Source organism: Ursus maritimus, unplaced genomic scaffold (assembly GCF_017311325.1).
Source record: "Ursus maritimus isolate PB19 unplaced genomic scaffold, ASM1731132v1 scaffold_8, whole genome shotgun sequence".
Classification (NCBI taxonomy): domain Eukaryota; kingdom Metazoa; phylum Chordata; class Mammalia; order Carnivora; family Ursidae; genus Ursus; species Ursus maritimus.
This window is the reverse complement of record NW_024426996.1, coordinates 65,088,168-65,112,125: the sequence shown is the minus strand read 5'-3', so window position 1 is coordinate 65,112,125 and position 23,958 is coordinate 65,088,168. Positions and strand designations below refer to the sequence as shown.

Below are 23,958 nucleotides of genomic sequence, written 5' to 3'. Positions count from 1 at the left end.
TAAAGAAAGAAGAGAGGACAAATCTGTATCACTTCAAATTAGAAAAATTGATCCAGAAAAATAAGGCTTTCTACAAGGCATGTAAACCAAGAATTAATGGTTCTACAAAATATAATCGAGTTCGGCCTTTAAAAAATGATGGAAATCAATGACACTATTACAAGGTATATGGACAATGAAAAAAATAGTTCTGCCGAATTCAGAAGAGAACAAAATTGCAGGGATGCACAACAATGCTCCCTCAACCGATCTAATGGTCTTAATTATACGGTTTTGTCTCTTTAACTGAGAAACATTCTTAATAGCTACTAACAACTCCATTTCTACCTTAAGAGCTGTAACTTTATCACAATTAGCTCTTCTAATTTTCTAAAGAGTTGATAAAATTTGCATTTCATGAATAGAAAATATATTTGGAGCAAACAGTTTGATATACCTTGATCCCCTCTACAGGGAATGAACAAACGACATTATAAGTAGTCTTAAAATCTAACGGCGTAGGGGGCTTCACTTCGGGCAATGCTACAGTACCTGAGATCAGATTTGTCCACACACAGTAAAGAAGTAGGGAAATGGACAAAACATGAGAAAGTGTTTGTGGACATTAGAGAACATGCAGCAAAGGACAATCCCCAAAGGAAGAGCAACATCTAGGAGGGTGATACAGTCACCCCAGCTTTCTGCCTGGAAGCACTTTCTCAACTGTGCTGGAAAAGAGAACCCCAAGCAGAACCCCAAGCAGAGCACAGGAGTGTCACTGAGTCCAGGAAGGAAAGACTGGCCCTCAGCCACATGGCTGTACTTGTGGAAAAGAACCAGGAATGAGAAAACCATACAAAGAAAGAGCCCCAGGAATCTGCATGGGGATCTGCTCCAGACTATAACTTAATACTAAGTTGTGCATGCATCAGGTGAAATTTCACCAAGTCAGGAAAGAGCAACAGAAAAACTGCAAGAACTCTTACAAGGAACTGAGAGATGTTTGAGTTTTAACCAGGCAGGACAGGGAGGCCACAGTACCCACCCAGAATAGACACCTGAGGGTTACTGCTAAGTTGTAGGGGTAAACCAGCCTCATGGGGAAGTCCACACTACACACCCCTGAAATACCAGCCTCTAGAGGATCAAGCAAATTCGCAAGTATCTTAACTGTCTTCCAGAAGAAAAAAACTCTAGTGCTTAAGACAACAAAATCTAACACTCAGCAACACAGGAATCACAATGTGATTCCTTCAATTAAAATCAATAGACTGAGAAGCTGGAAAATGCCACCCAGGAATGAGGGGGAAAAAGTCAACAATAGAAAACACTAGAAATGACCCAAAATGATAGTATCAGACAAGGACTTAAAAGAGAGCTATCGTAAATATGTTCAATATTTTACTTAAAGGAAAAACACACACATAATGAAAAATACAAAGAAAGGCCAAATTAAGTCCTAGAGATGAAATATACACTATCTGAAGTGAAAAACTGGATGGGCTTAATACAGATTAGATACTTTAGAAGAAAAGATTGGTGAACTTGAAGATACAAGAATAGAAACTATGCAAACTGAATAACAGAGCAAAAAAGAGACAAAAAATGAACAGAACTCCAGTGATTTTTGGACAATGTCATACTAATTTATGTGTAAGAAAAAGAAAAATCAAAAGAACAGCCTGCAGATTTCACAAATTTGATAAAGACAATAAACACAAAGATCCAAGAAATATATACACAACGAAAACCATACCAAATACATAATTAAGTTGCTGAAAACCAATGATAGAGAGAAATCTTAAAAGTAGCCAGACAGGAAGACAAATATTTTAATAAAAAAATCACCAATTCCTCAAAAGGCATGACAGTTCTAAGTTTATACAGGCAATTAATTACAGAGCTTCAAATATATGAAGAAAAACATGACAGGATAGAAAGTAGACAGACTGAATATTGTCACTAGAGATTTCAATATCCCTCTCTGAACAAGTAATAGAATGAGTGGACCAAAATCAGTAAGAACCTAGACATCCTTAATAACACTGTCAATCTAACTAATCTAACTTACATTTATAGAACATTCTATCCAACTACAGTAAAATGTACATCCTTTACACATGTTCATCAGACATTCAACAAGAGAGATCACACGCTGGACATAAAACTAGTCTCAAATTGATAAGGCCTAAAGACTTAGGAAGCATGTTTTCTGATAACAAAGGAATTAAATTAGGGAATCCATAAGAATAATCACATCTGGAAAATCTTCCAGCATACTTCCAAACACTACATGGGTCAAAGAAATGATGAAGAAAATTAGAAAATATTTCAAGATGATTGAAAATGAAAATAAAAATTAAGGGGATCAAGCTAATACAGAATTTAAAAGATAAATTTATAGCTCTAAATGCTTACACTAGGAAAGAAGAAATGATATCTAACAACGGTGAACAAAGTTTCCATTTTAAGAATAAAAAAGAATAGCTTTGAGTTAATAAAAGGTATCTATGAAAACCCTATACCTAACTCATATTTAATGGCGGAAGAATTGGTAATGACCTCAAGACTGGAGATGACCTCAAGAAAATGAAATAAAACACCTATAGATTAGAAAGAATTAAAACTGTTTTTACTTGCACATAACATGATCACATATATAGAAAATCCTAAAGAATCTATTAGAAAGTTACCATAATTGCCACATAAATTTAGTAAATTTGGAAGATCAGTACTTAAAGAGGTATTGTTTTTCTATATACATCAATAAACAATTAGATGCTGTTACTTTTTTCCCTTACTGTTAATCCTGTTTTGCTTGGTTCCATTGCCAATTCCCAACTGTTAATTTGTCATCCAGCCTTTTCACGTACTATATTCAAAACAAAACTGTTAACCATAGCCCTGGAAGAGCCTCCTCCCATTACCTGTAGATTACAAAAATGGCCACAAACTCTTCCCATCTCGTATGCATACTCCTCTGAAGTATGACTTTGTAGCTCTTCCCATCAGGAGACAGTCTGTTCTCTAGGTCCTTGAATTTGGGCTTGCCCACATGACTTAGGTGTTTAGTGGAACCTTAGCAAATGCGTCAGAAGCAAAGACATGAAAAGTGCTTGGGCATTGGAGTTTACTTTCTCTTCGTGCTCTTTGGAGCCCTGTGACTCCTGCTGTATGAGGAATCCAGAGCTAGCCTCCTGATGGATGGAGAACCCACAGAGCCAAGAGACGATGCCAACAGAAGCCCTCCTGCACCTTCCAGCTACAGCCAGGCTGACAGCTGACCACTGAGAGAAGCCAAGCTGTCTCAGACCAAATGGCATGAGCACCCAACCCCCGGGATCATGAGGAAAAATGCTTGCACGAAACCACTAAATTCTGGGGTGATTTATTACACAGTAATATCTAACTGGTACAGGTCACTCCTGTTCTCGTTTCAGTAGTGAAAGCAAATCACGTGCCCACAACTCACTTCCATGTCCAGTGTCCCCAGCAGGTGTGGGAAGTAAGCTCCTAATGGACAGTAATGCTCTATGCTCAGGGGTTAGGCTGCAGATCGTCTTTGCTCTTTAGAGATATATGTGGATACATTTAGAAGCAAAAATGACATGATGTCTAAGTTTTCATGTAAAATAGTCCTTAAAGGAAAGGAGGGAGAGGAGGAAGAAGGCAGAGGAATAGAGGAAGTGTGGCTGACGAGTGGTAATTACTGGACATGGGATGGGAGAGAGTGCATTCATCTGTTTGGGCCGTCATAATAGAATACCACAGGTGGCTGGTTTAAACAAGAGCTCTTTCTTTTCTCACAGTCCTGGAGTCCGGAAGTCTGACATGAGGGTGCTGTCATGGTTGACTGCTGGTGAGAGCCTTCCTCCTCACTGCAGCGGGTCATCTGGGTCCTCACGTGGCCTTCCTGTGTGCATGCGTGTGGCGAGAGACCTCTCTCTTCATCTTCTTACACTCCCGAGAGATTCAGACTTCACCCTTATGATCTCGTTTAACCTTAGTTACCTCCAAAAAGCCCTATTTCTAAACAGAGTCTAAACAGGGCCTCAACAGATGAATTTGGGGTGGGGACATGATTCAGTCCATAGCAGGGGGATTTATTATGCTATCATTTCTAACTGTTTACGTTTGAAAACTTCCATAAGATTTAGAAGATGTAACTGTATTTTGGCTCCTGTGTGTTTCTACTTGATTTAGTGAGAAACAGAAAACGCTGGAAGGTTCTATGGTCCTGTTATACCGATAAACACCTCTTGACGAGGTAATTAGAAATGCTTGTTCAAGAGAATAAAGCTGTGAATTTGCTTTAATATCCAATCTCCTACCTCCTTCCAGGTTGCTGGTACTACTAGAGTTCCACGTTGCCACAGAAAGAGAGAGAGGGCGGCCAGCTTCCCCATCCACCTACAAGTGGCTTTAGCTTCGATTAGAAGGGACATGCTGGGAGAAGAGGGTAAGAAAGGTGTTACTGGAACAGGAACTGTCGCATGCTGGCCCTGAGCTCCCTGGGCCCAGCGCTGCTGCAGCTTCCTTGAAACAGATGGATGCATATGGTCACTTGGAATTCCTTCCTTAACCACAGAAAGTCGATGGCCCACTTCCAGACTCCTCTGGCGGAGACTCTCTGCTCCCACAGAGAGCAGTCCTGGACAGGCCTCATGGAAACCTTCTGCCAGCAATCTCCCCTGTGAGGCCCATATCTGATCCATAGAAAACACTCACCCTTCCTTTTCCCCCCAGTCTGTGCCTGTCAACCTAGATCACAGCAGCGGCACTCAGCTCTGTCCCCAAGGCAGCAACCTGTGTCTTAGTTTCCAATTGCACAGCAACACAGCATCACAAATTGATTATTTTACAGTTCAGGAGAGGAGATGTCCAAAATCAGTTTCACTGAGCTCAAAATCGAGGAGCCACTAGGGTGGCATTACTTCTTAGGGTTCTGAAGAAACGGAGAGAACCCATTCCTTGCCTTTTCCACCTTCTAGAGGCTTCCTGTAATCCTTGGTTCATGCCACACTGCTCTGATCTTTACTTCCATTTTGATGTCACCTCTGGCTGACCATCTCATCTCCTTCTCCAAAGGATTCTTGTGATGCCACGGGGCCTACCTGGTTATCCAGAATCATCTCACCACCTCAAAATCCTAGCCGCTTTTGCAAAGTCCTGTTTGCCAAGTAGGGTAACATATTCACTAGTTCCAGGGATTATGATGTAGATACCTTTGGGGGACCTTGTGCTTACAACATCCTGTCTTCTATATTTCTTGGGGATTGGGGTGAGTTGGACTCCAATTCATTATGCCTCTGCTTCAAAGAACACACAGCAGCCTTCCCTGGTTTCCTCATGGAAATCCCTCCCACCAGGCTCGAACTAAAGAAGGTAGCACTCCACTCCTTCCCCAGGGAAGCACTTTCTTCTCCTGTCCCCACACAAAGGGCTATCTGGCCTCTTCTCTGATCCTTCTTCGTCTGTCAGACAGCTACTGAGTTGTGAAATAGTACCTTCACATTTCTTTTACAGAATTTGTATGCAGTGCTTTCACTCCACTTGGTATCTTGATATTCATAGAATCAGCACCTTAGCTGAAACTGAGGTGTGGAATGTTCCCCTCTAACATCCTGTACATAACTATCTCCCTAAAACAGAAACATGAAATTATAAATAGATCCTCATGAAATGTTAAATTCTTAAAGCTTGTCTTCTATTTGGTGACAGAATGTATTTAATGAGTCAAAGGAATTTCAATATTCAAAGGTGAATATTAAATGAATAACATTCTATAGAACACAAAAATACTTTTAGGAGAGTAGTTTTGCTTCTGAAAAGCTTTTTACTGTTTCTTCTTGAATTAAGAACTATCACTCACTATGGACTCTGAGAAACAAACTGAGGGCCTCAGAGGGAGGGGGATGGGGGAATGGGATAGACCGGTGATGGGTAGTAAGGAGGGCAAGTATTGCATGGTGCACTGGGTGTTATACGCAACTAATGAATCATCGAGCTTTGCTTCGGAAACCGGGGATGTACTGTATGGTGACTAACATAATATAATAAAAAATCATTAAAAAAAAAAAAAAGAACTATCACTCAACCAATCTTCTGTTCATATGAAAAAAGAGTAATTTGGGCTGGAGAGCAAACTTCACCTGCAAAACAGTAAATGTGATATGTGATGTTGGCATATTCTATTTTGCCTCAAGAAATGTATTTTTTTCATTCTTAAACCTTTCTCTCATAGTGTGATAGCTAAAACATTCATGAAATCCGTAAAATAATGGTGCCATAATTTATATATATACATTATTAGGCATTTCTCCTCAAATGATGAGAATGAATAGAGTGTTTATGCAAAAATGAAACTGTAGCATTTGATTGTCAGATCAGAATATTTCTTCCATCAAATATTTCATCAAAACATAGATCTTGAATCTCTAAGAACACACAAAAAAAATGAGATGGAGGCCCTATTGGTATATTAGTTTGAACTCTTCTGGGATGCCAGTAACAAATTAAGTACAGTTTCAGCCAAAAAAAAGGGGGGGGGACGCAACGATAGAATGTATTGCACAGAGCTCACAGGCCGGGAACGCAGCTGGACTGGAGGAAATTTCTAAACTGTTTCTTATCTCCACTCCCTCTGGTTTTCTGCATTGTTCTCTCTGGCGGCAGGGTGACATGAGAGAATATATGACAGCCAAAATCCTAAGTCTTTACCCATCAAGTGACTAGAAGAGATTTCTTTTTATTTCTTTTTCATTTTTTTAAGGTTTTATTTATTTATTTGAGAGACAGAGAGAGTGAGAGAGAGCATGAGAGGGGGGAGGGGCAGAGGGAGAAGCTGACTCCCCGCTGAGCAGGAAGCCTGATGTGGGACTCGATCCTGGGACTCCGGGATCATGACCTGAGCCGAAGGCAGACGCTTAACCAACTGAGCCATCCAGGCACCCAAGAGATTTCTTTTTAGTTCAAATTCCCAAGGAAGAGATGGCCGACCCTGGCTGGGGTCATGTACCCATTCCTGCAGTAATTAACTATGGCCAGGAGATCACACTGCGTGAAGACAGCATCCACTACAGATGAGCGTGAGATGGACAGGTGCAAGAAAGACAACTGTAACAAGTCACTCCAAAGTGCTGGGATAGCATAATGCTGAATACCTAAGGGACGGTTCACATCTGGACTCATAAATCCTATAGGTCTCTGAGAGTGTGCACTTCCAGTCCTGTATTATGTTTGCTTCTTCCATCCATGGAAGTGTCATCGAGCAAGGCCATATTTATTTTACCATCACTGATGGGGGATATTCATAGAAGGATGCAGGCAGTAAAAATTTAAATACCAACCCATGTGGTTATAACCTCACAGAGGAGGTAAACCAGAGCCCAGGCCAGGACTGATAAACTCCCCTGTTTTCTATCTCTAAAAGTGGGTTGAGTTTATCCTGTGACTGTAGCCCCTGAGGGACTCAATTTTGTGTGGTAATCTTGGCTGCAAATTCCTGTCTCTGTAGGTATCAAGGCCTTCTGTCAACAAAACCAGTCAAACCTTCCAGGCCCGCCATGGTGTCAGTTTGCCAACGGAACCCTGACGTCAGTAGGATGTATGGAAATCTCGTACAAACACAACTTATCAAACATAGTTTGCATTCAATGCTAAGAACTTTTAAGTTGTAATGAAAAGTCTGATTCAAACCATTCCCTCTTTCAAAATTTCCATGTTTAACTATAATAATTCTAAAGGTACAGGGTTTTCTTCACTTCTTCATAAAGCTAAACTATTTCAGGGAATAATCTCGGTGAGAAAATCATCTACATGTCTCCTGAATCACAGTTAGAACTGTTCTACAGCAAGATACTCTCTTCGGGTTTTGCCTACACCGAGGAGTCTCTCAGGCAATGTACCCTCAAATGGAAGCACATTCTGGCATCTTTACCTCATGCCATTCACCCGAGAAACACCTAATGGCATGGCAAAAGAAGAAAACCCTGTCAAAAGAAAACCCTGTCAAAATAAGGAGTTATGAAACTTAAGCAGGTAAGGGGATCCTTTGTGGGAGAGTTAAAAACAGAAATGATGAATAGACTTTAAAAAACAGTTTCTCACTACACTCTATGGTAAGCAGAAGTAGCCTATTATTTTACTTAAAAGAAAAAGAAAACATGAAGATATTTACACAAAGTTTACAAGGGTTCAATTGCTAAAACCTATGGTCCTCATTATTTCCAAACAACATTCACAGAGAAATACATAGCTCTAATTGCAGATTTTTTAAAAATGGAAATGTTAAGAACCCTTTTCCAAAAGCCAGAGAAAGGGGTGCCTGGGTGGCTTATCTCACGGTCATGAGTTCAAGCCCCGTGTTGGGCTCCATGATGGGTGTGGAGTCTACAATCAACCAATCAATCAATAGCCAGAGAAAGAAGAGCAATGCAAACCACAAAAACAGGAGAAGGAATAATGATGAACAAAAGGCCACAGCAGGAGAAAGCAAACATTAAATAGACAAAGTGCGCAATACCAGAGCTGGTTTTCTGAAAAGATTAATACAAGTGTCAGACCTCTAAGACTGAACTTTTTAAATGGAGAAAACCCAAGTAGCATTATCAGGAATGAGATAGGTGAAATTAGTATACACTTTAAAGGATCAGAAGAAATTAGAAAGATCTTTATGACAATAAATTTGTCAACTTTTGATGAAATGGCCAGATTCTTTAAGAAAATAATACATCTTACACAACTGAACAAGAAAATACAGAAAAATTTTAATAGTTCAAGATCTTTCAGAAAATTGACTCTTGGGGTGCCTGGGTCACGCAGTCGTTAAGCGGCTGCCTTTGGCTCAGGGCGTGATCCCGGCGTTCCCGGATCGAGTCCCACATCGGGCTCCTCCGATGAGAGCCTGCTTCTTCCTCTCCCACTCCCCCTGCTGTGTTCCCTCTCTCGCTGGCTGTCTGTCACAGAAATAAATAACATCTTTAAAAAAAAAAAAAAAAGAAAAGAAAATTGACTCTGTAACTGAAAAACTACACATGAAAAAAAAACTTGAGGCCCAGATAACTCCGCTTGAAAATGCTTTTAAATACTTAAGGAAAAACTAACCAATCTTACAAAAACTCCTTCCGCGAACAGAGAAGAATCAAGTATCACAATTCATATTAAGAGGCCAGGATAACATTCATCTAAAATCCTTTAAAAAGGATATTAAAAGAAAAGTATAGACCAATTTCTCTAATAAATGTAGATGCAAAAATCCAAAAGGTACATATGCAAATCAAATCCAGTTTTATAGAGAAAGGGTAATATATGATATGACCAAATAGCATTTATTCCAGGAATGCAAAGTTGGTTTAACATTAAAAATTCAGTCAAGTACTTGACTACAGTAACAGAATAAAGGAGAAAACCATGCATTTCAACAAATACAACAAAAGCACTTGATAAAATCCAAATCCCATCCATGGTAAAAACTCAGCTAACTAAGCATTAAAAACACTTTCTTAATATCATGGAGGGTAGCTACAGAACACCTATTTCAATACCATATAAAAAAGATGAAAGACTATGATTATCAGTGCAAAAATCCTCAACAAAATACTAGCAACGAAAAAGCACATTGAAAGGATAATACAACATGGCCAAGCAAGATTTATTCCTGGAATGAAAGGATGATTCAACATATGAAAAATCAATCAGTGTTAATATGCCACATTGACAGAAGGAAGAGGGAAAGACATGATCATCTCGATGCAGAAAACGCATTTGACAAAATTAACTGAAACAAACAAACAAACAAAAAACTAGGAACAGAAGGAAATTACTTCAACATAATCAAGGCCACCTCTGAAAAGCCCATAACTAAAATCATACTCAGTGGTGAAGAAAATCTTTTTCCTCTAAGATCAGGAACAAAACAGAGATGCTAACTTTTATCACTTCTATTCGATATAGTACTAGAAGTCCTAGCCAAAAGCAATTAGACAAGAAATAGAAACAAAAGGCACCCAAATTAGAAAGGAAGTTAAATTATCTCTGTTTCCAGATGACAAGATATTATATACAGAAAACCCTAAAGATTCTGGGGAAAAAACAAAAACAAAAACAAAACCCTGGTAGAATAAACAAAATCAGCAAAGTTGCAGGATACAATAATATCAAGACACAAAAGTCAGTTGTTTCTACACACTAACAATGAACAATCCAAAAATAAGCTGAAGAAGACAATCCCATTTACAAGAGCATTAAAAAGAATACAATACTTAGGAATATATTTAACGAAGGAAGTGAAAGACTCGTACGCTGAAAACTACAAAATACTGCCGGAAGAAATTTAAAGACGACACAAATTGATGGAAAGACATTCTGTGTTCATGGTTTGGACGGCTCAGTATTGTTAGGAATGTTAGGATCAATACCATTCAAAGTGATCTACAGATTTAATACATTCCTTATCAAAATCCAAAAAGTATTTTCTGCAGAAATAGAAAATTCCACCCTAAAAAATATTATGGACTCTCAAGGGGTCCCAAATAGTCAAAATAATTTTTGCTGAATTATGTACCCCCAAAATTCCTATGTTGAAGCTCTATCCTCTCCCAGCCCAAATACCCTTCCGTAAGCTCAGAGTGTAACTCTATTTGGAGACAGGATCTTTAAAGAGGTGATTAAATTAAAATTAGGGCCTTTGGATGGGCCCTAATCCAATCTGACAGATGTCCTTCTAAGAGGAAATTTAGACACAGAGACACCAGGGATATGCACAGAGAGGAAGGCCATGTGAGAATAGACCAAGAATGGGACCATTTGAAAGCCAAGAAGAGAGGCCACTTAAGAAACCAAACCTGCAGACACTGTGACCTTAAACTTCTAGCCTTCAGAACTCTGAGAAAATAAGTCGGCTGTGTAAGTACCCAGTCTGTGCTTTGTTACAGTCACCCTAGCTAATACAGCAATCCTGAAAAACCAAACTTAGAGGCCTCACAGTTTCGGATTTCAAAACTTATTACAAAGCTCCAGTAATCAGGAGTGTGGTACTAGCATAAAGACAGACATACAGACCAATGGAGTACACGAGGCAGCTCAAAAATAAACCCTCAGATACAGGGTCAAATGACTGTCAACAAGGGTGCCAAGACCATTCCATGGGGAAAGGACTGTCTCTTCCACAGATTGGGTAGGAAAAAATAAATATCCACACGCAAAAAAATGAAAGTTGGATCCTTACCGTAAATCACACAAAAATGGCTCTTTCATCTGCCACCATGCCATGCAGACTGAGGAAGACCCAGAAACTTTCATGCCACAAAAGCCGGGTGTTTCAGCAAACACCGGAAGGACCCAGGAAGCCGGGGTCATGCTGGTGGCATGCACTGCTACACTATCAACTTTGACAAACACCACCCAGGTTTGCTTTGGAAAAGTCGGTGTGAGGCATCATCACGTAAGGAGGAACCTGAGCTTCTGCCCAACTGTCAACGTTAATAAACTGTGGACCTGGGTCAGCAAACAGACACAGGTAAACACTGCCAGAAAGAAGACCAGAGCTGCTCCTATCACTGATGTGGCGCGATCAGGGTACTACAAAGTTTTGGGGCAAGGAGCTCCCAAAACAGCCCACCATCATGAAGGGCAAATTCTCCATCAGAAGAGCTGGGGAGAAGCTTAAGCACTGGGGGTCCTGTGTCCTGGTAGCTTGAAGCCACGTGGAGGGAGGTCCATTCAATGCTAATGAGTGGGAAAAAAAATATAAAAATGAATTTAAAGTGGATCAAAGACCTAATTGTAAGACCTTAAACTATAAAAGTCTTAGAAGAAAACAGGGGAAAAGCTTCATCACATTGGGTTGGCAAATATTTCCTGGATATAACACCAAAAGCATAAGCAACACGAGTAAAAACTGATAAATAGGACATCAAATTAAAAACTTCTGTGCATCAAAAGATACAATCAACATAATGAAAAGACAACCTACACCATGGAAGAAAATATGTGCAAATCATACATCTTCTAAGGGGTTACTATCTAGCATATTAAAGCACCTCCAGCTCCACAACAAAAAAGCCTAATAACTCAATGAAAAAACAGACAAAGGATCTCCATAATTCTCCAAAGATCCACAAAATGGCCAACGACAATCTGAAAAGATGTTCACCATCACTTATCATTAGCAAAATGCAAATCAAAACCCAAATGAGCTACCGCCTCATACCCATTGGGAAGACCACTAAGAAACAAAATAGAAATCAAGTGTTGGTGAGGATATGGAGAAATCGAAACCCCTGGACAAATGTTGAGAATGTAAGATGGGGCAGGCTCCAGGAAAAATACTAGGGTGGTTTCTCAAAAAACTAAGAATAAAAGTGCCATACGATATGGCAACTCCACTTCTGGGTATAAATCCAAAAGAATTGGGGGCGCCTGGGTGGCACAGCGGTTAAGCGTCTGCCTTCAGCTCAGGGCGTGATCCCGGCGTTATGGGATCGAGCCCCACATCAGGCTCCTCCACTAGGAACCTGCTTCTTCCTCTCCCACTCCCCCTGCTTGTGTTCCCTCTCTCACTGGCTGTCTCTATCTCTGTCGAATAAAATAAAATAAAATCTTTAAAAAAAAAATCCAAAAGAATTGAAAACAGGGTCTCAAAGAGGTATTTGTAGTACACTGACTTTCACAGCAGCAGTACTCACAAGAGTGAAAAGATGGAAGCAATCCAAATAAAATGTGTGGGAGGGGGACGCCTGGGTGGCTCAGTGGGTTAAGCGTCTGCCTTTGGCTTGGGTCATGATCCCAGGGTCCTGGGATCGAGCCCTTCATCGGGGTCCTTGCTCAGCAGAGAACCTGCTTCTCCCTCTGCCCCTCCCCCCACAGCCACTCATGTGCACTTTCTCTCTCACTCTCTTTCTCGCAAATAAATAAATAAAATCTTTAAAAAAAAAGAAAAAGAAGAAAATGTGGAAGGTACAAACAAAGGGATATTATTCAGCCTTAAAAAGGAAGGAATTCTGATGCATGCCACAACGTGGATGAATCTTGAGGGCATTATGCTGAGTGAAATAAACCAGTCACAAAGAGACAACTATGTATGATTCCACTTACAAGAGGTACCTAGAGTAATCAAATTTATAGAAACAAAGTTAGGACGGTAGTTGCCAAGGGCTGGGCAGAAGGGAAAATGGGGAGTTGTTTAACGGGTATAGAGGTTCAGTTCTGCAAGACCAGAAAGTTCTGGAAATTGATTACCTAACAACTGTGAATATATTTCACCTTCAGCAAATGACCCTTGCAATATAATCGCTGTTAAATAAGAATATTAAGGACATAGATCGGGATGGATACTGAATTTCCATGTATTTGCAAACTGACATGATATCCAACATTTCTGTTTGGAACTCATAATGGATCAGGGCTTTTTTTGAAAGTAAGGTTTTTAACAGGTAAGACGAGTAGATGAGAATAGAGCTCACTGTTGTCCATCCTGGGAATCTATCCCTCTGGCTGTTTGGTTATTTGTTCACCAAACCATCTTTCCTTCCTTCTTGGGCACATAGCTTGACTTGGTTTCCCATTCTGCAGTTAGGTGTGGCCACAACTGTACTCTGACTAATATGACATGACATATGGCATCTCCAGGCCTGATCCAAAGAACCCTCCCATGTGCTACTGTTCATCTGCTGAGGAAGGGCCTAGAAAGTGCAGAGCTGGGGTTAGAACCCCGGGGGAAGCTGCCAGGCTGGTGACATACACACCAGACCACTGCTTCAGCAAGAAATTCTTGCTGCGATCAGCCCTTAAAATGATGCATTTTTTTAAAATATGAAGTTTAAAAGAAAATACTTAACTAAGCAGTAAAAAATGTTAATCATGGTTGTCCACTAAACATTTTTACTCAGCGTTACATAGGATGGACACCAATCACAAAACAAACACCTTGGAGGTCCATTACTTTCACATGGAGTATCTTCCTAGACCCGGTCTTCACCGAGTTGGGGACCCATGACTACTCCTGGCTTTGTGAGCAATCACATCCTCTGTATCTATTTGCTCATGGGAACACTCCAATTTAGCTGTACAAACCAACCTTCCTCAATATTATATGCAAAGACACCAAACACAATGATCGCGACATTCAAGATGGGATTAGCTGGATTCTTTCCATGGTGAATGCATCTCAAGGACCCTCTAGAAAGATTTTGAACTTTTAAAAAATGCATGGAACATTCTGATAAAAATTATCATCAGCACCTTCTCAAACTAGAGGACAGCAGCAGTAATGGATTAAACACATACACTCACACACACTTTCCTTCTACCATATTGTAGACATAACACAATTAGAAGGACAATATGTGTTTCAGACAATATAAAGCAAAAGTTGGCTGGAAAGGATCTAACAAGATTTTGGCCAGGAATTCTTTCTAAGCATCCAACTCTATAAGCGTAGGTAGTGGTCCATCACTGACTATAATAAGGATCCTGTAAGTTCACACTCGGTGTCCACCTCTAAGCCACTGGCACCTCCAGTGAGAAGAAGCTGAACGAAAGCTATGACGAAAGGCTGCTAGTGACATACACCACCAGGTTTACCAAGGAAGGTGGAAAGACAGGAGGGGTCAGCCGAGAGTGACACAAAATAAACCGTCACGAATTTCTCCCAGAGGAGTTGGCTTCATCGATACAAATAAATCTATTGGATTTATCATCACTTGTATTTCACTGAAAAAAAAGTGAGTTGACCCTTATGACAGCATTAATATAAATGTTAGAGAAAATATGACAAAATTGGCAAGAGTGATGAACGACCCAAGGTTGGGGAACACTATCCTAAGGGCTATAAATAATCAAATCATCTCTCAGATAAAAGCACTGGAGTGAATATTAAAATAACTAAATGATTCTGGGAATCTGAAAAAGAGAATTAACATTTGTTTTAAATTTTGGATTGCTGTTGGAGGACTCACTTTTCTTGATGAGTTAGTTTAATTCCTGGCTGAAATGTTTTCAGTTAATTTTTTTTACTTCCTCATTTTTATGGTGTCAACCAACTTCAGCTTGGACATTCTGAACTCAATGCCTGAAACACGTAGGTCTGCATGTTTTAACTTTCTTATTTTTCAATAATGAGCAAAATGTAAGCCTCAACATCTATATATAAGTTGCCATCTGTTCATAAGATTACATTTATATAAATATTATTGAACATGGATACAGAGTTACGTTAAGTTGCATGTGCAAAAAATTCCAAAATTTTGAGATTAATTAGTTACGAACTATTCTGACCTGAAATATTAATATACATTTGCACACATATATAAATCTAGTCACACAAATACTCAAGCACAAACCTGATTTTTAATTGTTGCCTAAAAATACAGGCTAGCATTTAACACCAGCAAATAACATCAAGTTATCATGTTATATTACGTAGTGTGTGACAACAGGATTATAAAACCTTTTGTGGAATAAAACAATAAATCATACCATTTCCTTGAGCAGAACATGACCAATTATAACTCATTATGAAAGTAAAACTCAAACAAAATAAGTGGGATGAGAAGAAGGTTTGGTTAAACTATAGACCATAAATACCATGAAGAGGACGAGTCACTGCCTCCCGGGAAGCAAGGCCATGTGCTCCACAGCTTGGTGACCACAGTTATCAGAAACGGGTCCCTGCTCCTAGATAGAGTGTAACTGGCCAGCACATTCAGCAAGTCAGAAATTCTTTGAGCCTCAGCGGCCAACATTTTTAAATGGGGAAAATGAATGAGCCAATCTCTGAGAAAACCGAATCACCTCTTCACAGTTTATGCTTCTACGAAAGAGAGAAACCTCAACCAGCCACAAGCCATAAATCACAAATGACAAAGGTAGGGGGATACAATGTGTTCTTCATATCCAATACACTAACATCACATTCTGACTCAGTCAAATAGAGTGGAATGCATAGTCATTCCTCATCACTTTCTACGCTTTGAATATCAACACACTCCAAATATTTGTAGTGGAATCTTCATTTTACCCAAGTATTTGATTTTTTTCTGTCCTCCACGCCTCTCCTAGGCCTAGGCTTCTTGTCTTCTGTTACCTACATGAAGTTATATTTAAGTTAATAGATACTTACTGAATGGCCAATGTGCCCAGGAAGGGAAATTCCTCACTTACTGGGAAGAGGTAGGAAAGAGCAGAGGAACGAAGTTCTTTCCTTATGTAGAGTCGACCTATGGGTCAGGGAAAGAGGTCAACCATTGTAAAGATGCTTTGCAAAATATAAGAGCAAAATTAAAATAGCAATAAAGAAATAGGCATTATTCACTCCATCTCTTATTAGTTTATCTTTGGTTATCCCTCAACATTATCCTGCACATAGACATCAACTTACTAGGAGATCCTGGGCCAGGCAGTGGTTCAGAGTGCAAGTGTCAAATCTATCCATTTGGTTTCCTTGTTTCCCCCACCAAAAGAGAGTCTCTAAAACTAACATCTGACAATAGGCTTAAATAGAACCACTAGTTTTATTATTGCAAAGCAAAATAATGTCTGATGCAGTAACCCAATGACAAGTGAACATTTACACTCTAATAAGTGATCTTGTGTCTCTGAGAGAGAATTACTCTATATAAGTGAAACAGTACATCTCTCAGATTTGAGATTGATCAGGCTAAACTTGACTCTCAGCATTTCTTGAATGTATACTTTTGAGCTGATTGGAACCTTTCGTCAGCTGCCACTGTAGCTGTACCTCACTTCTCAAGCGTTGTCTTGCCTACCTGAGGGCCTGGACACACAAAGGAGTCAGGGCAGACCCAATCTGACCTTCAAAGCAGTTCCAAGAATGAACTTCCAGGGAAGATGGTGGTGTGGGAGGACCCCAAACACCCTATCCCATGGACCCAACTCAATAACAGCCAGGTCAGTGTAAATAACCCAGAAAACAACCCAAAGACAGATAGGACAGACCCTCCACAGCCAAATGTAGAGAAGAGGCCACACTGAAGAGGGGAGGAAGGGCACAGACAAGGTAGGGAGCTAAACGGACCTGCAGGACTGCCCACAGGAGGGAGGGGCACCACGGGTGTAGAGAGCGGAGAGAAGCAGATTCTCAACCCAGGGAGCCTGCATGGGAAAGATGAACCCCCATAATGTTTGACTTTGAAAACCAAGGTTCTTACAATCAGCAGGGCCTAACACCCAGAACTTTAAAAATCAGCAGGCTCCGTTCCAGGAGAGCAGAGGGTGGAATTCCTACCCTTAAGGAGACAGCACAGCAAACGGCCCCACAGAGATAGAGCATAGAAGCAGCAGTTGGAAAAATTCCTGCGGCATACAGGAGAGAGATTGGTTTACTGATCTCAGAGCATGTGCTGGAGGACCTGGGATCTTTGGGAGACCTCTCCAGGAACAAAGGAGCTGGCAGATGCCACTTCCCTCCCCTGCACCTCAGTCCAGATACATGGACACCTGCGAGAACCAGCATAGAGGCAACATTCTCTACCTAACTTGCTAACACCACACCCCACCCCCATGTTCTCCTGTGGACACACACCCTCCAGCCAGGCCTGGAACAGGTCAACTCCTGCAGCAGACCCACACAACACTTGCTAACACCACAAGCCCACCCCGTACTCCCCCCCACCTGCTACATTTCTGCAGATCCACTCCCTCCACCCGACCTGCCTCAATCCCTTCCCACAGGGGACCACACAGACCTTACTGGTACAACACGCCCCATCACCGTGTTCTTCTGCCAATAAACCCCCTCCACTTACTCCTGTCTAGAGCCCACATGAAGGAGTGCCACAAGCCTGGCAGTGTGCCAGCAGCCCTCACGGGGGTCAGCACCACTCCAAAGTGACCCCTACCCAAGGGAGAGAGAGGAGATAACCACACACACCGGTCTGAGTGCAGCCCCAGCAGTGGGGGTCTGACGGCAGGCGCTGTTCAACAATGAACACTTCCCAGGGGACAAGACAGGGAAAGCACCCAGTAGTTCAGTGCTACTGTATCTCTGGCAAATACTTGGTCTGACTCAACTTAAGCCCAAGATGGCCCCACAATGGCCTATTAACACAGGGACCAAACCCTGCCCACAACAGGCAGAGAACCATTGCAGATGATTGAAGTGCCAGGTTCTGGAGAACAGGGGACACTGCACTAGAGGACACTATTCAGAACTCTTCTTCATAAGGCCACTACTTTCAAGAGCAGGAGACATAGCTTTCCTTACAGAGTTAAAATGAGGAGACAAAGGAGTGTGTTAAAAATGAAAGAATAGGATAAAATGACAGCAAAAGAGCTAAACAAAATGGAGATAATATGCCTCACAGAGAATTTAAGGTAATGGTCATAAAGATACTCACTACACTTAAGATTGTATTACCTCAGTGAGACTATAAAGAAAAACAAAATCAGATATGAAGAACTTAATAGCTGAAATGAGTAATACTCTAGATGGAACATGTTGTAGACTAGAGGAAGCAGAATGGACCAGTGACCTGGAGGACAGAGTAATGGAAAGCAATCAAAGCTGAACAGAAGACAAAGAAACTCAGCAACACCACCAAGCATAATAATATTTGTATTATAGGGATTTCAGAAGGAGAAAAGAGAGAAAAGGGGGTGGAAAATTTATTTGAAGTACTAATAGCTAAAAACTTCCAAATTTGGGGAAGGAAACAGAAACCCAGATCCAGAATGTAGAGAGAGCCCCCAACAAAATTAACCCAAGGAGGTCTACACCAAGATACATAGTAATTAAAATGGCCAAAAGTAGTAACAAAGAGAAAAATTTTAAAGCAGCAAGAGAAAAGAAAGCAGTTACATACAAGGGAAACCCCATAAGACTATCAGTTGATTTCTCAGCAGAAATTTTGCAGGCCAGAAGAGAGTGGCATGATATACTCAAAGCGCTGAAAGTAAAAAACCTATAGCCAAGAATACTGTATCCAGTAAGGCTATCATTCAGAATAGAAGGAGATAAAGAGTTTCCCAGACAAACAAAACTTAAAGGAATTCATCAGCACCAAACCAGCTCTACAAAAAAACGTTAAAGGGGACTCTTTGAGTGAAAGGGAAAGACCATTAGTAGGAGTAAGAAAAGTAGGAAGCCAAAGCAGTAAAAATAAGTATATCTACAAAAATCAGTCAAGGGATTCACAAAATAAAAGGATGTGAAGTATGACACCAATACCTAAAACATGGGAGGGGAAAGAAGTAAAAATACGGGTTCAAACCTAAGTGACCTTCAACTTAATATAGATTACTATGTGCATTTTATACACAAACCTAACGGTAACCACAAATCAAAAACCGGTAACACAGCTGCAAAAAACAAACATACAACAACAAAACAAACAAGAAGTGAGAGAAGGAGAAAGGAATCTAAGTCAATCACTAAAGAAAGACAGCAAACCATGAGAGAAGAGTGCAAGAGAAAAGAACAACAAAAGCAACCATAAAACAAATAACAAAGTGGCAGTAAGTACCTATCTATCAAGAATTACTTTGAATGTAATGGACTAAATGCTCCAATCAAAAGACATAGGGTGATGGAATGGATTAAAAAAACAAGACCCATATATATGCTGCCTACAAGGGACTCATTTCAGGCCTAAAGACACCTGCAAATTGGAAGTGAAGGGATGGAGAAACATTTATCATGCAAATGGTGTGAAAAGAAAGACAGGGTAGCAATTCCTAAACAAAACAGACTTTAAAACAAAGTAACAAGAGACAAAGAAGGGCACCATATAATAATAAAGGGGACAATCCAACAAGAGGATATAACAATTGTAAATGTTTGGACCTAACATGGGAGCACCCCAGTACATAAAACAGCTATTACAAACATAAAGTAATAGACAGTAATACAATAATAGTAGGGGACTTAACACCACACTCACATCAATGGATAGATCATCCAAACAGAAAATCAATAAGGAAACAATGGCTCTGAATGACACGTTGGACCAGATGGATCTAACAAATATATTCAGAACATTCCACCCTAAAATAGCAGAATACACATTCCTTTCAAGTGCACATGGTACATTCTCCAGAATGCATCACATATTAAGCCACAAAACAAGTCTCAACATATTCAAAAAGATCGAAGTCATACCATGCATCTTTTTTGATCACGATGCTAAGACACCAAAAATTAACCATGAGGAAAAATCTGGAAAGAACACAAGTATATGGAGGTTAAATAACATGCTACCAAATAATGAATGGGTCAATCGAGAAATCAAAGACTAAATCAAAACATACATGGAAACAAATTAAAAAGAAAACATAATGCTCCAACATCTTTGGGATGCATCAAAAACTGTTCTAAGAGGGAAGTTTATAGCAACAGAGGGAAGTTTACAGGCCTACCTCAAGAAGTAAGAAAAACCTCAATTTAACCTTACACCTTAAGGAGTTAGAAAGAGAAGAAAAAACAAAACACCCAAAACCAGTAGAAGGAAGGAAATAATAAAGATTAGAGCAGAAATAAACTAAATAGAAACTAAAAAAACAACAGAACAGATCATTGACGCCACAAGCTGGTTCTTTGAAAAGATCGACAAAATTGATAAATCTTTAGCCAGAATTGTAAGAAAAAAGAAAAGGATTCAAATGAACAAAATTAGAAAGAGGAAAAATAACACCACCACAGAAATACAAAGGATTATAAGAGAATATAATGAAAAATTATATGCCGACAAATTGGACAGCCTAGAAGAAACGGATAAAACCTAAAACTGAACCAGGAAGAAATACAAAATTTGAACAGAACAACTACCAGCAATAACACTGAATCAGTCATCAAAAAACTCCCAACAAACAAAAGCCCAGGACCAGACAGTTTCACAGGTAAATTCTACCAAACATTTAAAGTGTTAATAGCTATTCTCAAAGCTTTCCAAAAAACAAAAGCGGAACGAAAGCTTCCAAATTCATTCTGAGGCCAGCATAACCCTGATAGCAAAATCAGATAAAGACACCACATAAAAAGAGAACTACAGACCAATATCTCTGATAAACACAGATGCAAGAATCTTCAACAAAATATTAGCAAACCCAATGCAAGAATACATTTAAAAAAATCATTCACCACGATCAAGTGGGGTTTATTCCTGAGATGCAAGCACGGTTCAATATTCACAAACTGATCAACATGACAAATCACATCAACAGGAGAAAGGATAAACACCATATGATCAGTACAACAGATAGTACAATACCCATTCATGATGAAAACTCTCAAAACAAAGGTTTACATGGAACATACCTCAACATAACATGGTCCATATGTGAAAAACCCACAGCTAACATCATACTCAATGAGGAAAAGGAGAGCTTTTCCCTTAAGGTCAGGAACAAGACAAAAATAAGAATGTTCACTCTCACCACTTTTATTCAACACAGACTTGAAAGTACCAGCCACAGCAATCAGACAACAGAAAGAAGTAACAGGTATCCAAACTGGTAAGGAAGAGGTAAAACTTTCACTATTTGCAGATAACATGATACTAGATAAAGAAAATTCTTAAGACTCCATCAAAAAACTACTAGAACTGATAAATGAATTCAGTCAGGTCACAGGACACAAAATCAATATACAGAAATCCACTGCATTTCTATACACTAAAAACGAAGAAGTAGTTGAAAGAGAAATTAAGAAAACAATCCCAGGGGCGCGTAGGTGGCTCAGCTGGTTAAGTGTCCGTCTTTGGCTCAAGTCATGATCCTGGGGTTACTGGGATCAAGCCCCGTGTCAGTCTCCCTACTCAGCAAGGAGCCTGCTTTTCCCTCTTCCTCTGCCACTGCCCCTGCTTGTGCTCGCTCTCTCTCTCAAATAAATAAATAAATAAATAAAATCTTTTAAAAAATTACAATTGTACCAAAAGTAATAACATACCTAGGCATAAAGTTAACCAAGGAGGCAAAAGATCTGTAGTCTGAAAACTATAAAACACTGATGACAGAAACTGAAGATGACACAAACAAATGGAAAGATAGCCCATGCTCATGGACTGGAAGAACAAATACTATTAAAATGTCCATATTACCCAAAGCAATCTATAGATTAACAATCCCTATCAAAATACCAACACCATTTTTTTCACAGAACTAGAACAAAGAATCCTATAATTTGTATGGAACCACCAAAGATCCCAAATAGCAAAAACAATCTTGGAAAGGAAGCACAAAACTGGAGGTATCACAATCCCAGATTTCAAGAAACACTACAAAGCTGTAGTAATTAAAACAGTATAGCGCAGGCACAAAAACAGACACGGAGATCAATGGAACAGAACAGAAAGCACAGAAATAAATGCACAATTATATGGTTGATTAATCTTCAACAAAGAAGACAAGAATACGCAATGGGAAAAAGACCACTTCTTCAACAAATAGTGTCTGGAAAACTGGGCCACTTTCTTACACCACACACAAAAATGAACTCACTGGATTAAGGACCTAAATGTGAGTCCTGGAACCATAAAAATCCTAGAAGGAGCATAGACAATAATTTCTCCAACATCAGTCATAACAATGTGTTTCTAGATATTTCTCCTGAGTCAAAGGTCACTAAAGCAAAAATAAACTACTGGGACTACATCAAAACAAAAAGCTTATGCACAGCAAAGGAAACAATCAATAAAACTAAAAGACAACCTACTGAATGGGAGAAGATATTTGCAAATGACATATCCAATAAAGGGTAGTATCCAAAATATATGAAGAACTGACACAACTCAACACCAAACTACAAAGAATACAATTAAAAAATGGGCAGCAGACATGAACAGACATTTGTTCGAAGAATATATGCAGATGGCCAACAGACACATGAAAAGATGCTCAACATCACTCATCAGGGAAATGCAAATCAAAACCACCATGAGGTATCACCTCACACCAGAGCGGCTAAAATAAAAACCCAAGAAACAACTAGTATGGGTGAGGATGTGGAGAGAAAGGAACATTTGTGCACTGTTGGTGGGAATACAAACTGGTGCAGCCACTGTGGAAAACAGGATGGAGATCCTCAAAAAATTAAAAATAGAATCACCATGTGAACCAGTAATTCCAGAACAGGGTATTTATCCAAAGAATATGAAAACACTAATTCAAAAAGATATATACACCCTTCTGTTCATTGCAACATTATTTACAATAGCTAAATTATGGAGGCAGCCCAAGTGCCCATCAATAGATGAATGGATAAAGAAGAGGTGGTGTGTATACACACACACACACACACACACACAGGAATATTACTCAACCATAAGAAAAAAATGAAATCTTGCTGTTTCCAACAACATGGATGGATCTAGAGTATTATGCGAAGTGAAGTCAGTCAGAGAAAGACAAATACCATGTGATTTCACTCATATGTGGAATTTAAGGAACAAAACAAGAGAACATAGAAAAAAAAAAAAAGACAAACCAAGAAACAGACTCTTAACTACAGAGAATAAACTGATGGTTACTAGAGGGGAGGGGGCGGGGGGTTGGGGGAAACAGGTGAAGGGGATTGAGAGCACACTTACTATGACATAAGCTGAGTAACATATACTAATGTAAACTAATATAACACTGCACATTAACTATACTGGAATTAAAATTGTTTTAAAAACGCAATGTATTAAATAACAACAACAACAACAACAAAACCAGAGTTGCAGGAATGGACTCCAGTGAGACGAGGGGCCAGGGATGGTTAATAACTGTAGTGCATCAATGACCGATGACAACATTTGGCTCAGAGCAGTTTTTGCCCTCAGAATGGGATTTAAGAATGAGTCCTTCGGCACAAACCTGAAGAACTTTATCTGTTTGAGAACAAAGTAACAGCCAACATAACAGCCAGTCCTGAAGAACTCAGAATGAGTGAGCGAGACCCTTACTTATACAGTAGCTCCTCGTTTCCGTTCAAGAATAATGTATGTGCTGGGGGGGAGGGGAACGAATAACAAAATTAAACCGAAT

At 39.7% G+C, this 23,958-nt stretch overlaps 1 pseudogene; it reads left to right on the top strand.

Annotated features, from left to right (window-relative positions):
* Positions 1-11,243: 11,243 nt before the first annotated feature.
* LOC121101430 lies at positions 11,244-11,678 on the top strand (annotated as a pseudogene).
* Positions 11,679-23,958: the final 12,280 nt, after the last annotated feature.